The sequence below is a fragment of the Cololabis saira genome, chromosome 12, assembly GCF_033807715.1.
Source record: "Cololabis saira isolate AMF1-May2022 chromosome 12, fColSai1.1, whole genome shotgun sequence".
Classification (NCBI taxonomy): Eukaryota; Metazoa; Chordata; class Actinopteri; order Beloniformes; family Belonidae; genus Cololabis; species Cololabis saira.
In genome coordinates, this window is record NC_084598.1 from 2021292 (window position 1) to 2038474 (window position 17183).

General features: G+C 43.2%; 1 protein-coding gene across 1 annotated transcript in view; it reads left to right on the forward strand.

The window, feature by feature from the left end:
• Positions 1-10763: 10763 nt before the first annotated feature.
• Positions 10764-17183, forward strand: part of rgs19 (regulator of G protein signaling 19) — a 56488-nt gene continuing 50068 nt past the window's right edge. Inside the window, exon 1 of the mRNA XM_061734671.1 lies at positions 10764-11042. The gene's annotated coding sequence lies outside the window, so the exon portion shown is untranslated. The remainder of the gene's footprint in view (positions 11043-17183) is intronic.

Consider the following 17183-nt stretch of genomic DNA (forward strand, 5'->3'; position numbering starts at 1 on the left):
GTGGCAGAAACTCTCATCCACATTTTTATCACCTCCCGACTGGACTATTGTAATGGAGTCCTGTCCGGGGTTCCCAGTAAAACCCTGGACAGGCTCCAGTACGTGCAGAACTCAGCTGCCAGGGTTCTCACCCACACCAAGCCCTGGTAGCACGTCACCCCCACCCTCATCACCCCCATCCTCACCCACCTCCACTGGCTACCTGTTAAGTTCCGCATACAGTACAAACTCCTCCTACTCACCTACCTCACCACTCTGGTCCCCCAGTACCTGTCTGACCTCCTTCATCACCACACTCCCTCCCGGAACCTGAGGTCTTCAGACGATGGTCTGCTCTCCATCCCCCGGACCAGACTGAAGACCGTTGGGGACAGAGCCTTCAGTGTTGCTGCCCCTACCCTCTGGAACTCTCTCCCTGTAGTACTGTAGTACTACAGTACTACAGTACTACAGTACCCCCTCTGGAACTCTCTCCCTGCCGTAATCCGTGACTCCCCTTCTCCGGACAGTTTCTAAACACAACTCAAAACCCACCTTTTCACCCTGGCCTTTCCCCATTAAGTGGTTCCCTCCCCTGTTGTTTTGTCCCGGTTGTGTTTTTGTTTTGTTTGTTCTTTCCTGTTTTGTTTTTGTTTTCCTGTAAAGCGACCTTGGGTTCCTTGAAAGGCGCTATATAAGTGCAATAAATTATTATTATTATTAAGATATCTGTGATGTATACGTGCAAAGCGGAGTCACAGCAAATAATACGTTGAAAATTTGGGACATTGATTGGCTAATTTAAAATGATGCAGCGGCTGTTTGTGGATAATTACTGGTATAATAATGTATTTTGGATTAAGTACTATGAGGCTTCATTGGTGAGTTGCTTCAATTTTGTAAATGTTTGTTTGTTTGTTTGTGGTGACACAGGCGTTGATTGTACCTGCTGCTATGATTATATTCTGAAATGATTTGCATCGGTGGAATCACAAGAATCTTAGCTTTCCAAAGATACGTCACATGAGTACCTCACGTAACCTATGAGCTGTAAATGACCTAGTTTTGTGGGCGCGGGCGCAGTTGCGACAGGTTAAAAAAGAATATCGTTATTAATCTAACATTTTCTGTGGGCATTTAAGATGACAATGCCTGTTTATGAATGGATGGGACTTTGGCTGAAAATTTAAAATCTTGTTTTAATCATGTTTTTGATAATTATGTACCTTCTTATCATCTTTTTTCAATTACACTTGGTTTGTGGCGCCCTCTCTTGTTCCTGTCAGTCCCTCCTCTTCAAAACCCTATGAATATATATATATATATATATATATATATATATATATATATATATATATATATATATACATACATACATACATACATACATACATACATACATACATACATACATACATACATACATACATACATACATACATACATACATACATACAATTTAGAACTGTGCCATAATACGAATGGTGTTTGTGATGTAGATGTTTAGTATGTTGAAATTTTACTTCCTCTCTTGTGGCAACACACTGAAAAGTTCATGCTAACCTTTCCAAAGTTGCAGCATTTCCTCTTCAGTCAGGAGGCAGCATGACACAAATCAGCTGAATTACAAACCTTGCAAATAAAATGTGACTGTTAACTCTTCTGTCCCGCTGTTTGATAGGTTGCAGGGCTACAATTCATACTCACATTGTTGGTTTAATTTCAGATAATTTGATCTTAATCTGCATCATTATGTCTTTCAAACTTCAGAATAGACTAAAATAAAGAAACAGCTGTGTGTGTGTGTGTGTGTGTGTGTGTGTGTGTGTGTGTGTGTGTGTGTGTGTGTGTGTGTGTGTGTGTGTGTGTGTGTTTAACTGTTTGTCCCTGATAGTCTGCTGTTACTAAAGGTGTTAAGAGTGTGCAGTGCTGTAAAGCACATTGTGTGTGTGTGTTTGAGCACACAGGGCATGTGATGCGTCAGTGCGGTAGTGTTGGAGTAGTAGTGCCTGTAGTTAGTGCATGCTGCATGCTGCCTCTGCTTGCTACTTTCTGCTTTCAGCTACCGCCACCGGCTAGCCCTCTGTTTCCGGGGGGGTGAAAAGAGGAGCCGAGTGCGTAAGTCTCCTCAGTCAGTACACAGCCTCTCGCACACGCCTCCTCGTGGCCACACACGGTAACTGGTACCTTGAGGTTCCAGGCTGAGCTGTGTGGGATCTCGGAGCAGCAGTGGGCCCCAGAGATGCGGCATGTAGGCCCACCTGTGTGTGGACATGTCCAACTGCACATCAACCACTGTCCCGGTTTGTGGGTAAACAGCCACAGCTATGGGTAAATAGTGAAGACCTCAACGGTGGACCAGGCGGAGGATGATGGCTGACCTAAGGGGAGCATCACAACGGCTGGGAAGGCGGATGAAGGCTGCAGCAGAAAAGGGTCGCCAGTCGTCTTGGAGTCCATGCCACTGGATCCTGACCCCGATCTGTCAAGGACCGTGTGGTGGCTGTCTGTGCACCAGTCTCCCCACGTTAAACAAAGTCACGCACAGGCGTCTTCTTCAGGGAATCCACCTAACATCCCGGGTTAAAGTCCTGTGGCGACCAGTAAGTGGCGACGGGGGCAGGATTGTGAAGTCTGGAAGCCCCTAGTCACAAGCTGGCACATCAGGCGGTGGATGTTTAGATGATCGCTGGGCTCTTGGACTGAGGCAGAAAGAGCCTCTCGGTAGCTACATCCATGACTGAGCAGCCCTCTTTAGGATCCACTCTGCTCACCCCTAACGGGGAAGGGGCTAGAAAAGGTGCCCTAAAAATAGCCTGCCTCAAACCTCCCGACTGGATTACCGTGTTCAGAGGGATCACCAATTTGCGGTCGAAAATACAAAAACTTTAATTTTGGAGCCTGGAATGTGCGCACACTGATGGACTGTGCAACCAGTGACAGGCCGGAGAGGAGAACCGCCATCATTGCTAGGGAACTGAGAAGATGCCAGATTGACATCGCTGCTCTCTCAGAAACCCGAAGGGCAGAAGAAGGTCATCTGAAGGAGGAGAAGGGTGGCTATACTTTCTTTTGGAAAGGAAAAGCCACAGATGAGCCTAGGATCCATGGGGTTGGATTTACCATCAAGAACCAACTGATCAGCCAGCTCTCTGAACTCCCTGTAGGAATCAATGAGCGCCTGATGACCCTCCGTCGGGTGCTTGCTAACAACCAGACGGCAACAGTTGTGAGTGCTTACGCACCAACCCTAGTTTCCGATGAGGAAGTGAAGGAGACCTTCTATGCCTGTCTGGGTGAGGTACTGTCAAAAATCCCCAAGGAGGACAAAATAATCCTTCTGGGAGATTTTAATGCCAGAGTAGGCCGAGATCACTACCTCTGGAAGGGCACCATTGGCAAGGAAGGCATCGGGAACATCAACTCCAATGGAGTTCTGCTTCTCAGCATGTGTGCTCAGTACGACCTTACCATCACCAACACCATCTTTCGCCAGAAGAACAAACTCAAGGCATCGTGGAGACATCCTCGCTCCAAACAATGGCATCTTATTGACTATGTCATTGTCAGAGCCATGGATCGGCGTAAAGTGAACATCACAAAGGCCATGATCGACTCAGAGGACTGCTGGACAGATCATCGCCTGATACGGTCCACGATGTCCATCAGACTCAAGAAGAAGAGGAGATTGCAAAAGAAGCAGAACCGGCAGAGACTGAACCTTGAGAGCCTGAATAAAACTGCCACCCAGCAGGCGCTTCAGGCCTCTCTTGGGGAAAGTCTCAAGCAGGTCTACCCTGAGAACATCACAGAACACTGGAGCCTGTTTAAATCCTCCATCCTTGATACCTGCAGTTCCACCCTTGGGTATGAGTCCAGAAAACATCAGGACTGGTTTGATGAGAATAACACAGAGATAGAACTGCTCATCTCTAAAAAAAGGGAAACCTTTCGTGTCTGGCAAAACGACATAACCTGCAAAGCCAAGAGACAGGCTCACTCTAGAGCCAAGGCTGACGTCCAGAACCGTGTGAGACGGATTAAGAACTCCTGGTGAACTGAGAGAGCACTGGAAATCCAGAGGTTGGCAGACTCTGGAGACACCAGAGGCTTTTTCAGTGCTACAAAGGCCCAAGCCACCGTGGCCAAAACCCTCTACGCTCAAAGGACGGGCAGGAGCTGTTGAAGGACAATGAGTCTATAAACAACCGATGGAGAGAACACATTCAGGAATTCCTCAATCGCAACAGCACAACTCAACCAGATGTCATCAGTCACCTCCCTCAGAGTCCCATCAAGGAAGACATGGGGGAACCTCCAACCTTAACAGAGGTCCAAGATACCATCAGGAGCCTCAAAAACAACAAGGCCACCGGTCCAGATGGGATCCCAGCTGAGGTCCTAAAGGAAGGTGGACCAGAGCTCCTGTGCCGCCTCCATGCCTTCCTTCTGAAGGTCTGGGAAAAAGAAGAACTCCCCTCAGAGCTCAGGGATGCTCTGATAGTGACCATTTTCAAGAAGGGGGATAAAGCAGATTGTGGAAACTATAGGGGCATCTCACTCCTTTCAACTACTGGCAAAGTACTCGCTCGTGTTCTTGCCAACCGTTTACTACCGCTGTCTGAGGAAGTTCTCCCAGAATCACAGTGTGGTTTTCGTCCATCTAGAGGCACAGCAGACATGATTTTTACAGCACGCCAACTCCACGAGAAATGCCGTGAACATAAGCAGCCTTTGTACATGGCTTTCATAGACCTGTCAAAGGCCTTTGACACGGTAGATCGTCAGGCCCTGTGGAGCATCCTTCTGCTTTACGGCTGTCCGGACAAATATGTCCGAATACTGAGGTTACTGCATGAGGGAATGACAGCCACAGCAGCGGTTCCTTGTCTGAGCCCTTCACTGTGGGGACAGGGGTCAAACAGGGATGCATTATTGCACCCACCTTGTTTTCAGTCTTCATCTCTGCCATTCTACACCTCATTGGCAAAGAGCTGCCACAAGGAATTCCGATCTGGTACAGGACTGATGGCAGGCTCATTAACCTTAACAGGTTCAAAGCCAAAACTAAGATTCAATACACCACCATCATGGAGCTCCAGTATGCAGATGACAATGCCATCGTAGCACACTCCGCAGAAGACCTCCAGGGCATCCTGAACGCCTTTGCTAAGGCATACAGAGCCCTGGGTCCGGCCTTGAACATCAAGAAGACCCAGGTGCTACATCAGCCTCCTCCCAACCAGCCACCTACTCCACCCACCATAAAAGTGGACAACACCACGCTTGAAAATGTTGACCACTTCCCCTACCTCGGCAGCCTTCTCTCCTCCAAAGCGGACATCGACTCTGACATCGCCTGAGTTGTGCCAGCGGAGCTTATGCCAGACTGCGGAAAAGAGTCTTTGAAGACCGAGATCTCCGGGTCGACACCAAGCTCTTGGTTTACAAGGCTGTGGTTCTCCCCACCTTGCTGTACGGGGCAGAATCATGGACAACCTACAGCAGGCACCTCAGAGCTCTAGAACAGCACCACCAGAGAACCTTGAGAAAGATACTCAGGATCAAATGGAAGGACAGACGCACTAACATTAGTGTTCTGGAGGAAGCCAAAATGCCCACCATCACCACCTTAATAATGCAGCACCAACTCCGATGGACTGGCCATCTCATCCGCATGTCTGACACCCGTCTCCCCAAACAAATTCTATACTCCCAGCTGGACAGAGGTCCGCGAGCTCCAGGTGGGCAGAAGAAACGCTTCAAGGACAACATCAGGAACAATCTGAAGAAATTCCTGATAACATCTTAGGACTGGGAGCACATGGCCTTGAACAGGCATTGCTGGAGGGCAGCGGTGCAAGAAGGGGCTGCACATTATGAGAACGAACTCCACCGTGTCGCACAAACCAAACAACAGCTCCGTAAGGAAAGACAGAAACAGGCTCCAGCACGACCACAACCCACCACCACTTTCACTTGTCCACATTGCACAAAAATATGTGGGTCACGGATCGGCCTCTACGCCCACCTGAAGACCCACAAGTAGACGACCCCGCGAAGAAGACTGTCATACTCGTCTCGAGTGACCGCTGATGATGATGAAAGCACATTGTAATGTTATTAATCTAAATGAGAAAGTGAGGATAAACTTTACTGTTATTTCAGTTTTTCCTTTTTTAATACATTTGCAAAAATTTCTACATTTCAGTTTTTTCTGTCAAGATGGGGTGCTGATTGTTCATTGAGAAATAACTTTTTTTAATTTTAGCAAATGACTGCAATGAAACAAAGAGGGACAAGTTTAAAGGGGTCTGAATACTTTCCGTACCCACTGTACATTAAAAACTATCCACCTGTCATTGAAAGAAAGCTATGCAATTCAAAATATTACATTGCTTATATTTCCTAATTGCAAGCATTCTTTTAATTTATCAATCGGCCACCTGTGTCTTTAATGTTAAACAGATACAGGTTCTTTAAACCATCTCAACACACAAAAAGAAAAATGAAAATTGACAGTGTATTTGAATTTTGGCTTCCCAAGTAGATATTTACAGTAGTTGGCAAAATGCTATAAAAAGAAATAATACATATTTACTGCTACTATATGTTTATAATATTGTACTGCTAAAGGCTCTTCTGATAATGATGAGTTTAACATTATATTTCAACTGGTTCCTCATATTTTTTTTGACAAATATTTTACATAAGATTTGTTTTTAGTTATGTTAAGTTTGATAAACTCATTTGAATTCTCTTGGAATGCAAATCCTGAATGTGATCTACTTATCTTTAGTTTCTTGTGGTCTTCTGTATTTGCTTGTTAATATCAACGTGTGCTGTAGTTTTTCTATCGTCTTTTTCTAATAGTTTTGCCTATAAATATGCTTCATTATCATTACTGTTACTGTCATTATTGTTATTTATGTATAAAGAAATGCCAATGTAAACTTTCTGTCAGGAATGGTTAGTGAGGACCCAAACGCAGGAGAGCAGGAGGCAGGAGTTCCAAAAAGCAGGATTTATTCAACAAAAAGCACTGCTGAGCAGGAATACAAAAAAACTCAGAACTAGGAATAAAGTCGTAACATTACGAGGATAAAGTATTAATTTATGAGAATAAAGTCGTAATATTACAAGAATAAAGTGGTAATTTATGAGAATAAAGTCGTAATGTTGCTGTAATCTGTGACTCCCCTTCTCTGGACAGTTTCAAAACACAACTCAAAACTCACCTTTTCACCCTGGCTTTTCCCCATTAGTGCCCCCCCCCCCCCCCCCTGTTGTTTTGTCCCGATTGTGTTTTCTTTTGTTTGTTCTTCCTTGGTTTTCTGTAAAGCGACCTTGGGTTTCGTGAAAGGCGCTATATAAATGCAAGCATTATTATTATATTATAATATATTAATATATATATATATATTAATATATATATATTATATATTATATTGTTATATATTATATATTATAATATTGAGCATCTTGTGAAGTTATATTTATATATTTATAATTGTGACGACCCTCTTTACCTTCGTAGTTAGTTAATATTAGATCGTTTGGGCTAAACCCTGTACTGTCTTGCACCACCTCCCGTGCAGCCAAAAGCAACCAGGGTAGCCCCTCTTCCCAGTCCCCCACCAGTTCAACACAGTATGCACGCAAAAGAGACTTGAGAGTTTGGTGGAAACGCTCCAGAGCCCCTTGACTCTGAGCATGATAAGCAGTCGACTGATTATGTCTGATCCCTAACAGTTTCAACACTTGGGCCATCAGATGTGAAGAAAAGTTAGATCCCTGGTCACTCTGGATGACTCTGGGGATGCCAAACACAGATATAAATTGTGTCAGAGCCTTAACCACAGACCTTGCAGTTATTGTCCGCAATGGATAAGCTGCCGGATATCTGGTGCTTTGACACATGACAGTCAGCAAGTACTGGCTACCTGACTTCGAACGAGGCAATGGTCCCACACAATCAATGATTAGGTACTCAAACGGTTGACTAACAGCTGGAATTGGCTGCAACGGAGCTGGTTTAATGACCTGGTTCGGCTTACCAGTCAGCTGACAAGTACCACAGTTCCTAATGTGCAGAGAAACATCCTTCTTCAGCCGAGGCCAAAAGAAGTGGCGTAAAACAATGTCATAGGTTTTCCGGACCCCAAAATGTCCTGACTTATCATGAGCAAGACCCAACACATGGCTACGCAACTTAGATGGAACTACGACTTGAAAAATAGGGTCGCCAACAAAGTCCTCACCATGGGGCAACCACTTCCTGAGCAAAATACCATCCTGAATTAAGTAGCCACTGGCAACACTTTCCACCTCACTGGCAGACAAAACAGATTGAAATGCCTTTTCTAGTGATGGGTCAGCCCTCTGCTCACTCCTCAGGTCACTGTGAGACACAGATAAAGGAAAATCAGGCAAACATGGCAAAGCAGTCTCCACCTCCCTTTCCTCCTCCTCCGACTCAGCCCGACTCATTGCCCGTGTAACCGCACATGCAGAAAACACTTCAGGGAAACGCACACAACTTTCATCAGGCTGTTCTGAACTCAAAGGAGAATTAGTGACAACCGGAGGCGGCGGCTCATGTGCCCAAACCCGACAGCCAGCCAAATCGTTACCCAGAATTATATCAATTCCTTCAACTGGTAACGCTGGTCTCACCCCAATAGGCACTTCCCCCTGCACCAAGCCACAATCTAAAGTCATCCTATGCACTGGGACAGGCAACAACCCCATCCCCATCCCTCGCATAAGGATCCTATCTCCAGTGTCAGTCTTCTCTGAAAATGGCAAAACAGTTTCCACAACATAAGATTTAACAGCACCGGTATCTCTCAAGATCTTAACGGGAACCTTAGTGTCACTCCCAGTCTGTGTTACAAACCCATCAGAAACGAAAGGCCCATAAGACACGCAAGGGTCCTCAACCACCCCGAATTCAGCCTGCCCATCTTGACACCGTCCAACATCCACAGAACCAGGAACACTTGCCGCCAGGGCAGCCGGCTTTACATGACCGCTTCCTGGGTGCTGCCTCTTACCCCTAAGCTGTGGGCAGTCTGACTTCCAGTGGCCTGGCTCCCGGCAGTAGTGACACAAATTCTCACCTCTTCCAGGTGTTCCCTGGGTCCCCTTACCCGAAGAACCCCCAGAGCGAACCGGCGATCCACCACCAACATTCTTATGCCCCACAGGCTCCCACACCGGGTCACTAAACCGGCTTTTATGAATGAGGACATACTCATCTGCCAGTTCCGCAGCCTCCGCCGCAGTCTACTACCAAAAAGGAACTCATGAGGTTTCTTGGGATGGTGGGGTATTACAGGTGTTTCTGTAAAAATTTTTCTACAGTGGTGGCACCGTTGACTGATTTGTTGAAGGCCAGGGCTCAGTTTGTGTGGTCACCCAAGTGCCAGACGGCTTTTGAGAATGTAAAGTATCTGCTGTGTGCAGCACCAGTGCTGGCTGCACCCTGTTTTGACAGACCTTTTGTCCTACAGGTGGATGCAAGCCATGTAGGGGCAGGGGCTGTGTTGATGCAGGCGGATGAGCAGGGAGTTGACAGAGTGGTCAGTTTCTTTTCTAAAAAGTTTGGTCGACATGTGGTGAATTACTCGGTCATCGAAAAGGAAACACTTGCTCTGATTTGGGCCTTGCAGCATTTTGCCATTTATGTTGGGTCTGGAATGAAACCGGTGGTGGTATATACGGATCACAATCCTCTTACCTTTCTCCACACCCTGCGATGCCCCAACTCAAGGCTAATTAGGTGGTCATTGTTCCTCCAGTCTTACGACCTGGACATCCGACACATTAAAGGCCGTGATAATGTGGTAGCAGATGCATTGTCGCGGGCTCCAGTTTAATATTGCCTGCATGTGGTTTATGGTGTTTTTTTTTTTTTTTTTCTTATAGGCAGGTGTTGTTGTTTGGGGACGGAGGTCCTGGGACCCTCGTCTTATGGGGGGGGGTGTGACGACCCTCTTTACCTTCCTGCCTTGTGGCTGGTCTTCCCCCTTGCAGGTGGCAGTGGGAGGAGCTGAGGGTCATCAGAGAAGTGGCAGCACCTGTGCTCAATGAGCCTTTAAAAAGCTCTGGCTGTTCACTTCTCCCCTCTCTCTCATCCCTGAGGCAGCATTTTGTTTGTGGTTTGGTTTTGCTTTAGATTTACACCTTACACACATACACCCACATTGTTTCCCGCATGCACTCACTTACACCACTGATCTACCGACTACACACGCCATATTTAATTAAGGTTCTTCCTTTAGCTTTATTATTTGGTATTATTTAATAAAAACCCTTTTTGATTGACTTTCCTTGTGTTGCGTCTCCCTCTTTGTCATGGCCGTGCAGCCCGGTTCATGACAATAATATATTGACTTTATTCTCGTAATATGACGACTTTATTGTCAAAATATTACGAATGTATTCTCGTAATATTACTAATTTATTCTCAAAATATTACAACTTTATTCTCGTAATATTACGACTTTATTCTCAAAATATTACGACTTTATTCTCGTAATTTTATGACTTTATTCTCATATTATTATGACTTTATTTTCGTAATTTCATTTTTTTTTTCTTAGTTTGGCCCTAATACTCCGTCGTAGTTGTCTCATCTTCTCTTTAATTGTTGTCTTTTACATGTACAAAATCAAACCAAATCAAACCTCCCGCTCCCTCTTATATGACTAATGGTCGCTGGTTCCGCGGTGGGGATCGGCGGCGCGCATGCGCCCTGCTGCCCGTGTCCTGCAGGGTGGTGATCCTGGTTCCTCTCTCTCCCTGACTGTCAGTCTCTGTAAGTGTCTCTCTACCACGCTCTCTATGGGAAAACCCCGAGCAGGAGAAGAGCAGCACACGGGGAGAAAAGGAGGAGGACACCTTCGTCTTCCCATGGATCTACACACCGAGATTTTTTAAGAAAGAAAACAAAAAAGAAAAAGCGCCCCAGCCTGCTGGCGCAGCGGCAGAGGAGGAACAGCCCACACGGATGTGCCTGCGAGAATCCGCTCCGCTCCGGACACATCCATGCCCACACTGTGAGTAACTGACGCGGGTTTAACCCCGGGAGGGCTGAGTGTTCCCCCCCAGCCCTGGGGCTTTTCCCCGCTCCGCGGCAGGAAGACCCGTCTGCTTGATTCCTCCCCCTCCTCCTTCCTCCCTCCTTCCTCCTTTTCTCCTCCCTCCTTCCTCCGTTCCCTCCTTTCCTTCCTCCCCCTTGATTCATTGCTGTGAGCGGAGCGGCCGTCGGGGCAGAGCGGAGGGGAAGGAGGCGACACAACTGTTATTATTTTCAGCTTTTTCCGGTTTCATTTTTACGACGGAGTATTAGGACCAAACTAAGACAAAAGAAAATTGGAAATTACGAGAATAAAGTCATAATTTAATGAGAATAAAGTCGTAATAGAATAAAGTCGTAGGCTACAATTACGAGAATAAAGTCGTAATAGAATAAAGTCGTAATATTATGAGAATAAAGTCGTAATATTATGAGAATAAAGTCGTAATGTTATGAGAATAAAGTCGTAATATTATGAGAATAAAGTCGTAATGTTATGAGAATAAAGTCGTAATATTATGAGAATAAAGTCGTAATATTATGAGAATAAAGTCGTAGTATTACGAGAATAAAGTCGTAATATTACGAGAATAAAGTCGTAATATTACGAGAATAAAGTCGTAATATTACGAGAATAAAGTCGTAATATTACGAGAATAAAGTCGTAATTTATGAGAATAAAGTCGTAATATTATGTGAATAAAGTCGTAATATTACGAGAATAAAGTCGTAATTTATGAGAATAAAGTCGTAATATTATTAGAATAAAGTCGTAATTTATGAGAATAAAGTCGTAATATTACGAGAATAAAGTCGTAATATTACGAGAATATAATTTATGAGAACTCTCCCTTTGTTAAAATGAGGAAAATTGACCATCTTGTGAAGTTATATTAATAATATATTTAATATTATGACTTTATTATCGTAATATTACGATTTTATTCTCATAATATTACGACTTTATTCTCAAAATATTACGACTTTATTCTCGTGATATTATAACTTTATTCTCATCATTTTACAACTTTATTCTCATATTTTTATGACTTTATTCTCGTAATTTCCTTTTTTTTTGTCTTAGTTTGGCCCTAACACTTTTGACACTTTTCACAGTGAGTGCGTTTACATGGGAAGTTTAATTCAACTTTAATTCAGAATTAAAATTAAATCCGATTTAAAATGAGTAAAAATTACCATGTAAACACCTAATTCCGAATGAAAAGGGCCATTCCAAATTAAACTTAATTCCGAAGTAATAATAAGTAATAAATCTGCGATCATGTATACACTCATTCCGCTTTAAATTAATTCCGGGCTGCGTCTGAAATTCCATACTTCCACCCTAATGAGTATGCAAATGAGTATGCAAGATTTTTTAGTATGCGCTATCTATACTCATTCTGGAGAATTTTATTAGTGTGGATTGATGGACACTAGCCAAGCAGAAATTTCCCACAATGCAATGCAGCGGTGTTTGGTTGCTAAGTGATACGTATATGTCATAAGTATAATAATATTATTATATAATATTAATATTATAATATTCATATATAATAATATTATATAATGTCATCTTGTTTCGGCCAGAATAAACGGGATCAGAGCGGAGCGGAGCTGCTACTGCTGCTGTTACCATGGTAACTGCTGCTACTGCTGCTGTTACCATGGTAACAACTCCTGTTACCATGTTAACAACTGCTACTGCTGCTGTTACCATGGTAACAACTCCTGTTACCATGTTAACAACTGCTACTGCTGCTGTTACCATGTTAACAACTGCTACTGCTGCTGTTACCATGGTAACAGCTGCTACTGCTGCTGTTACCATGGTAACAGCTGCTACTGTTGCTGTAACACGTCACTTCCTCCCAACGGCAGGAAGTGACGTGTGCGTTTTTAATAGTACGTCCGAATTAATGCACACTACTGATATTTACTCAAAAGTGTGCCGAACTTAAGTATACTTTTTAATATATACTGTTTAGTATGGCATTTCGGACGCACCGCCGGTCTTTCTGCGCTGCTCGTTCCCTCGCCCGTCTGTCTCCATGATCTTATATTCCACGCTGGGCTGGTTTTCCAAACAAAGTTTTAAGATGGCAGCACGCAGTAAACGCTGGTCAAGAGCAGAGAACATTTATTTAATAAATAGCTTGGAGGACCTGGAAATAATTAAAAGAACAGATGGAAACAGGAAACATCAAAATTGTTGGGCTTTTCAAAGTTGTAGCGGCTAAGTTAGTTTTTCTTCCGGTAGTTTAACTTCCGGGCCGCCCCCCTATCCAATCAGAACCTTCCCAACCCCCAGACCTGGAGAGGAATTGGAGAAAGCCGATCAAATGTGTTTTCTATGTAAACCTCAATTCGGAATTACTATTTCCATGTAAACTAGAAGGAAAATAGTTTAATTCTGAATAATTAATTCTGAATTAAAAAACATCATGTAACTGTGGCCAGTGACATGGAATGCACTGGTGCTCATTCTTGTATTCCAACTTTGCAATGTTTTCGTTAACATTAAGCAGTACACATCCAGCTCAAGGGAAATGGGAATGAACGCAAGGCTTTATTTTGTTAACTTAGATTTAAATAGTTTTGGAAACCCTTTGAGAGTAACTGTGTACTTACTGTTGCAATTTATGTGATTTGTTGATTTTTTTTTTTCCAAGGGCATAAGTCAACTTCTGCTGTTCTTTATTAAGATTCTTTAAATGACAGAGGCCAATGGCCACAACTAATTGGTTTATAGTTGGATTTTAATTAAAAGTCATTGTAGATTTGCTTCGCCTGATCCAGTCATTGTGCAGTTATGTCATTGATTGATCCACATATACTGGGAGAGCTTAGAGAAAAACATTGGTCCTCCATAAGTGTACACATAAATAAAGATGTGGTAGGGAAAATGAAAAACTTGTGGTCCCATATTTCAGACCACATTCAACTAGGGCTGCAACTAACGACTATTTTAATAGTCGACTAGTCACCGACTATTGAAACGATTAGTCGACTAATCAGATAATTAGTAATTTTCTCTTAAATTTAGTATGTCGCTTTAATTATGTGGCAAATGATAATACAGTTTTTCTCGATTGCTTAAGCATGATTTTCAAAACAGGGCCCGTGTTTTCAAAACACTACACACAATTAGCACAACAACACACCAAATTAGCAAAACACTACAGATCCTTTGCAAAATTAAACACGCTTGTAAAAACTATACACTTCTTTTTAAAAACCACACTTTGTTACCATATGAAACACACACGTTTCACATTACTATACCTTATTTGCAAGAGTTACACTCTGCTGTGATAAACCTAAAACACTTTTAGCACTTCTACTTCCCTATGATTAGAGTAGGCTACTATCAACAAAGTACAAATATAATGTAAATTCACCAAACACTACACAAGACCAATGTTGCAGACTGAAGAAACTCATTTATTTCTCAACACGCCCAAAATGTTGACATGGAGATTCATAATACTGTAACAAAACGTCAATTTACATAGTTTAGTTTAGTTTAGTTTATTTAAGGATCCCCATTAGAAGCACACAAATGTGCCTCTAGTCTTCCTGGGGTCCTGAACAACATATTGTAAGTTACTGTAAAAAAACAACAAAAAAAAACAAAAAACTAGACGTTGTCCCTTCTGCTAGCTGGATCTGGCCAGAGAATTTCATCAACATCGCAGGCAATGTTGTCATTACCAAGACACCTTGGAAAGAAACGTCTTGAATGACGAATCCATCCTTGCATTGCTGGTACCTCCATCTGGTCACAAGCTTCCTCCATGGCTTGGATGAAGGACTTCAGCCTGGAGACGGAGATCATATACTTTCTACCGCCATGCCGAGAAAAACTCTTCTATAGGGTTGAGGAATGGAGAGTATGGTGGAAGATAGAGGACGGTGTTAGCTTGGAGCTGATTGAGTGTTATAGCATTGTTGGCCAAAACCATGTTTACTATCTCCCTCTCTTGCTGTTCTGGGAACATAGGAGGCATTTAGAATTAAAATAATTCCCCCTTGTCGTTCCTGACCCTCAATCCTATGTAGAAAACAAAACAGTATACAATACAGTAGTACAGTAAAAGGTAACAGAAGTGCTGATAGTGCATAGAATATAGTACTGTAGGCAGTTACTGAAACCGTGCAGATGTTTTTGATATGATGTTATTTTTACAATACCTATTTTCCAGTCGAAATGTTCTTATCACACTTGCCACTGTATATCGGCTTAGATTTGGCTGCACTCGCAGTCCAGCCTCCCTCAGCATCAGGCCGTGGTTCACAACGTGGTCAACCAGTGTTGCGCGGATCTCAATTGTCAGATTCGGTCCTCTTTGAGCACCTTCTTGTCTTCCTCTACCTCTACCTCTACCTCCAGCATGGCCTCCTCCTCTGTTGATTCCTCTTCCTCCCCTTCCTCCTACTCCTCCTCCTCATCCTCCTCCTCGTCCTCCTCCTCCTCATTCTCCTCGTCCTTGTCCTCCTCGTCCTCCTTGTTCTCCTCGTCTTAGTCTTTCTCTGACTCTTTCCATTGTGCTTGAAGACCGATGAACTTACCTGCTGCTTTTTATAGTGTAGATTCACCTGATTGGTGTGTCTACAATTATCCTATATCTATTAGAGAGATATAGGACATCAACTTCTGGATGGACCCTGAACCAGTCACGGACCAGAGCAGCCCGGTGGAAACTGACATTGTCCCAGATAACAACGAACCTGACCAGCTCTGTGTCCTCCATCTGGTCTGGCTGGACAATGATATTGTAGAGCTGGTCCAGGAATGCTAGAAGAAGTGCAGTGTTGTAGGGGCCAAGGGTGGCATGGTGATGGAGGACGCCGTGGTGATTGATGGCAGCACACATTGTTATGTTCCCTCCACGTTGGCCAGGGACCTCTGTGATGGCACGCCGATGATATTCCTCCCTCGGCCCTTCTTTTTACAAGGTTGAACCCCGCTTCATCAATGAATATGAATTCAATGGCAAATTGCTGATTGCATATTGCACAACAGCCTTTGGAGTTTAGAAATGTGATTGACTGTGTGTTCTGTGTGAACAGCAAGAGAGGGAATTCAGGAAGAGTGTGTGCAGGGTATTGGGAATTGTGTGTAGTGTTGTGAGAAATGTGTGGTATGGAATATATATATATATATATATATATATATATATATATATATATATATATATATATATATATATATATATATATATATATATATATATATATATATATATATATACATATATATAAATAAGAAACAAAGTAAATAAATAAGAAAAATAAAAACTGGCAAACTGGACTCAATCACCACGGCGTCCTCCATCACCATGCCACCCGTGGCCCCTACAGCACTGCACTTCTTCTAGCATTCCTACTCATACTGTAAAATATTACGTATTTGTTGTTACAGTAAATAATTGTGTGTTGTTTTCTATTTGAGTAGCCTATACATAAGAATACTATATGGTGATATATTACATCCAACAGTTGAAGGTGTAACACTGAACATACAAATGCATGATTCTACTGAGGCATTTAGGGCCCGATTTACTAAAGGTTTGCGTGCGTAAAAACCTGTGTAAACTTGACAGCACCCGCAAACCAATGTGCGAGCTGATCTACTAACAGCGTGCAAAGACGACTGCGTCTCTGAAATGCGCAAAATTGCACACGCAATCCATTTAGTACTTTTGCCCTAAAGAATAATCAATATGGGGCGTACCCGGCATAAATCCTAAATACTGGGAGGGGAAGATGCAAATTGCTCCATTTACCACGCGCAATGAGATTTACCAAGCCTGAAAGTAATTACGCGTATTGTGATTGCGTCTGTATTTAATACGTTCGAAAGGAAGGTGCTAATCTGCTGCTGCTGTTATTGTGGCAAGGAGGCGACATCCAAAATCAAAGAATACGCAGAGAGAGAGTCTTTATTCTGCTGCATGCTATTTTAAAAATGGTTGCACAAGTTTTATTAAAGGCCACTTTTTCTTTAGTTCTTCGCCTTATATCTTGCCACCTTCTCTTATTGTGCCCCCCTCCACTCGCCCACAAGCAGGCCAAGCCTTTGTGCCAAAACTTTGTATTTTATTGATTATTTATCTTA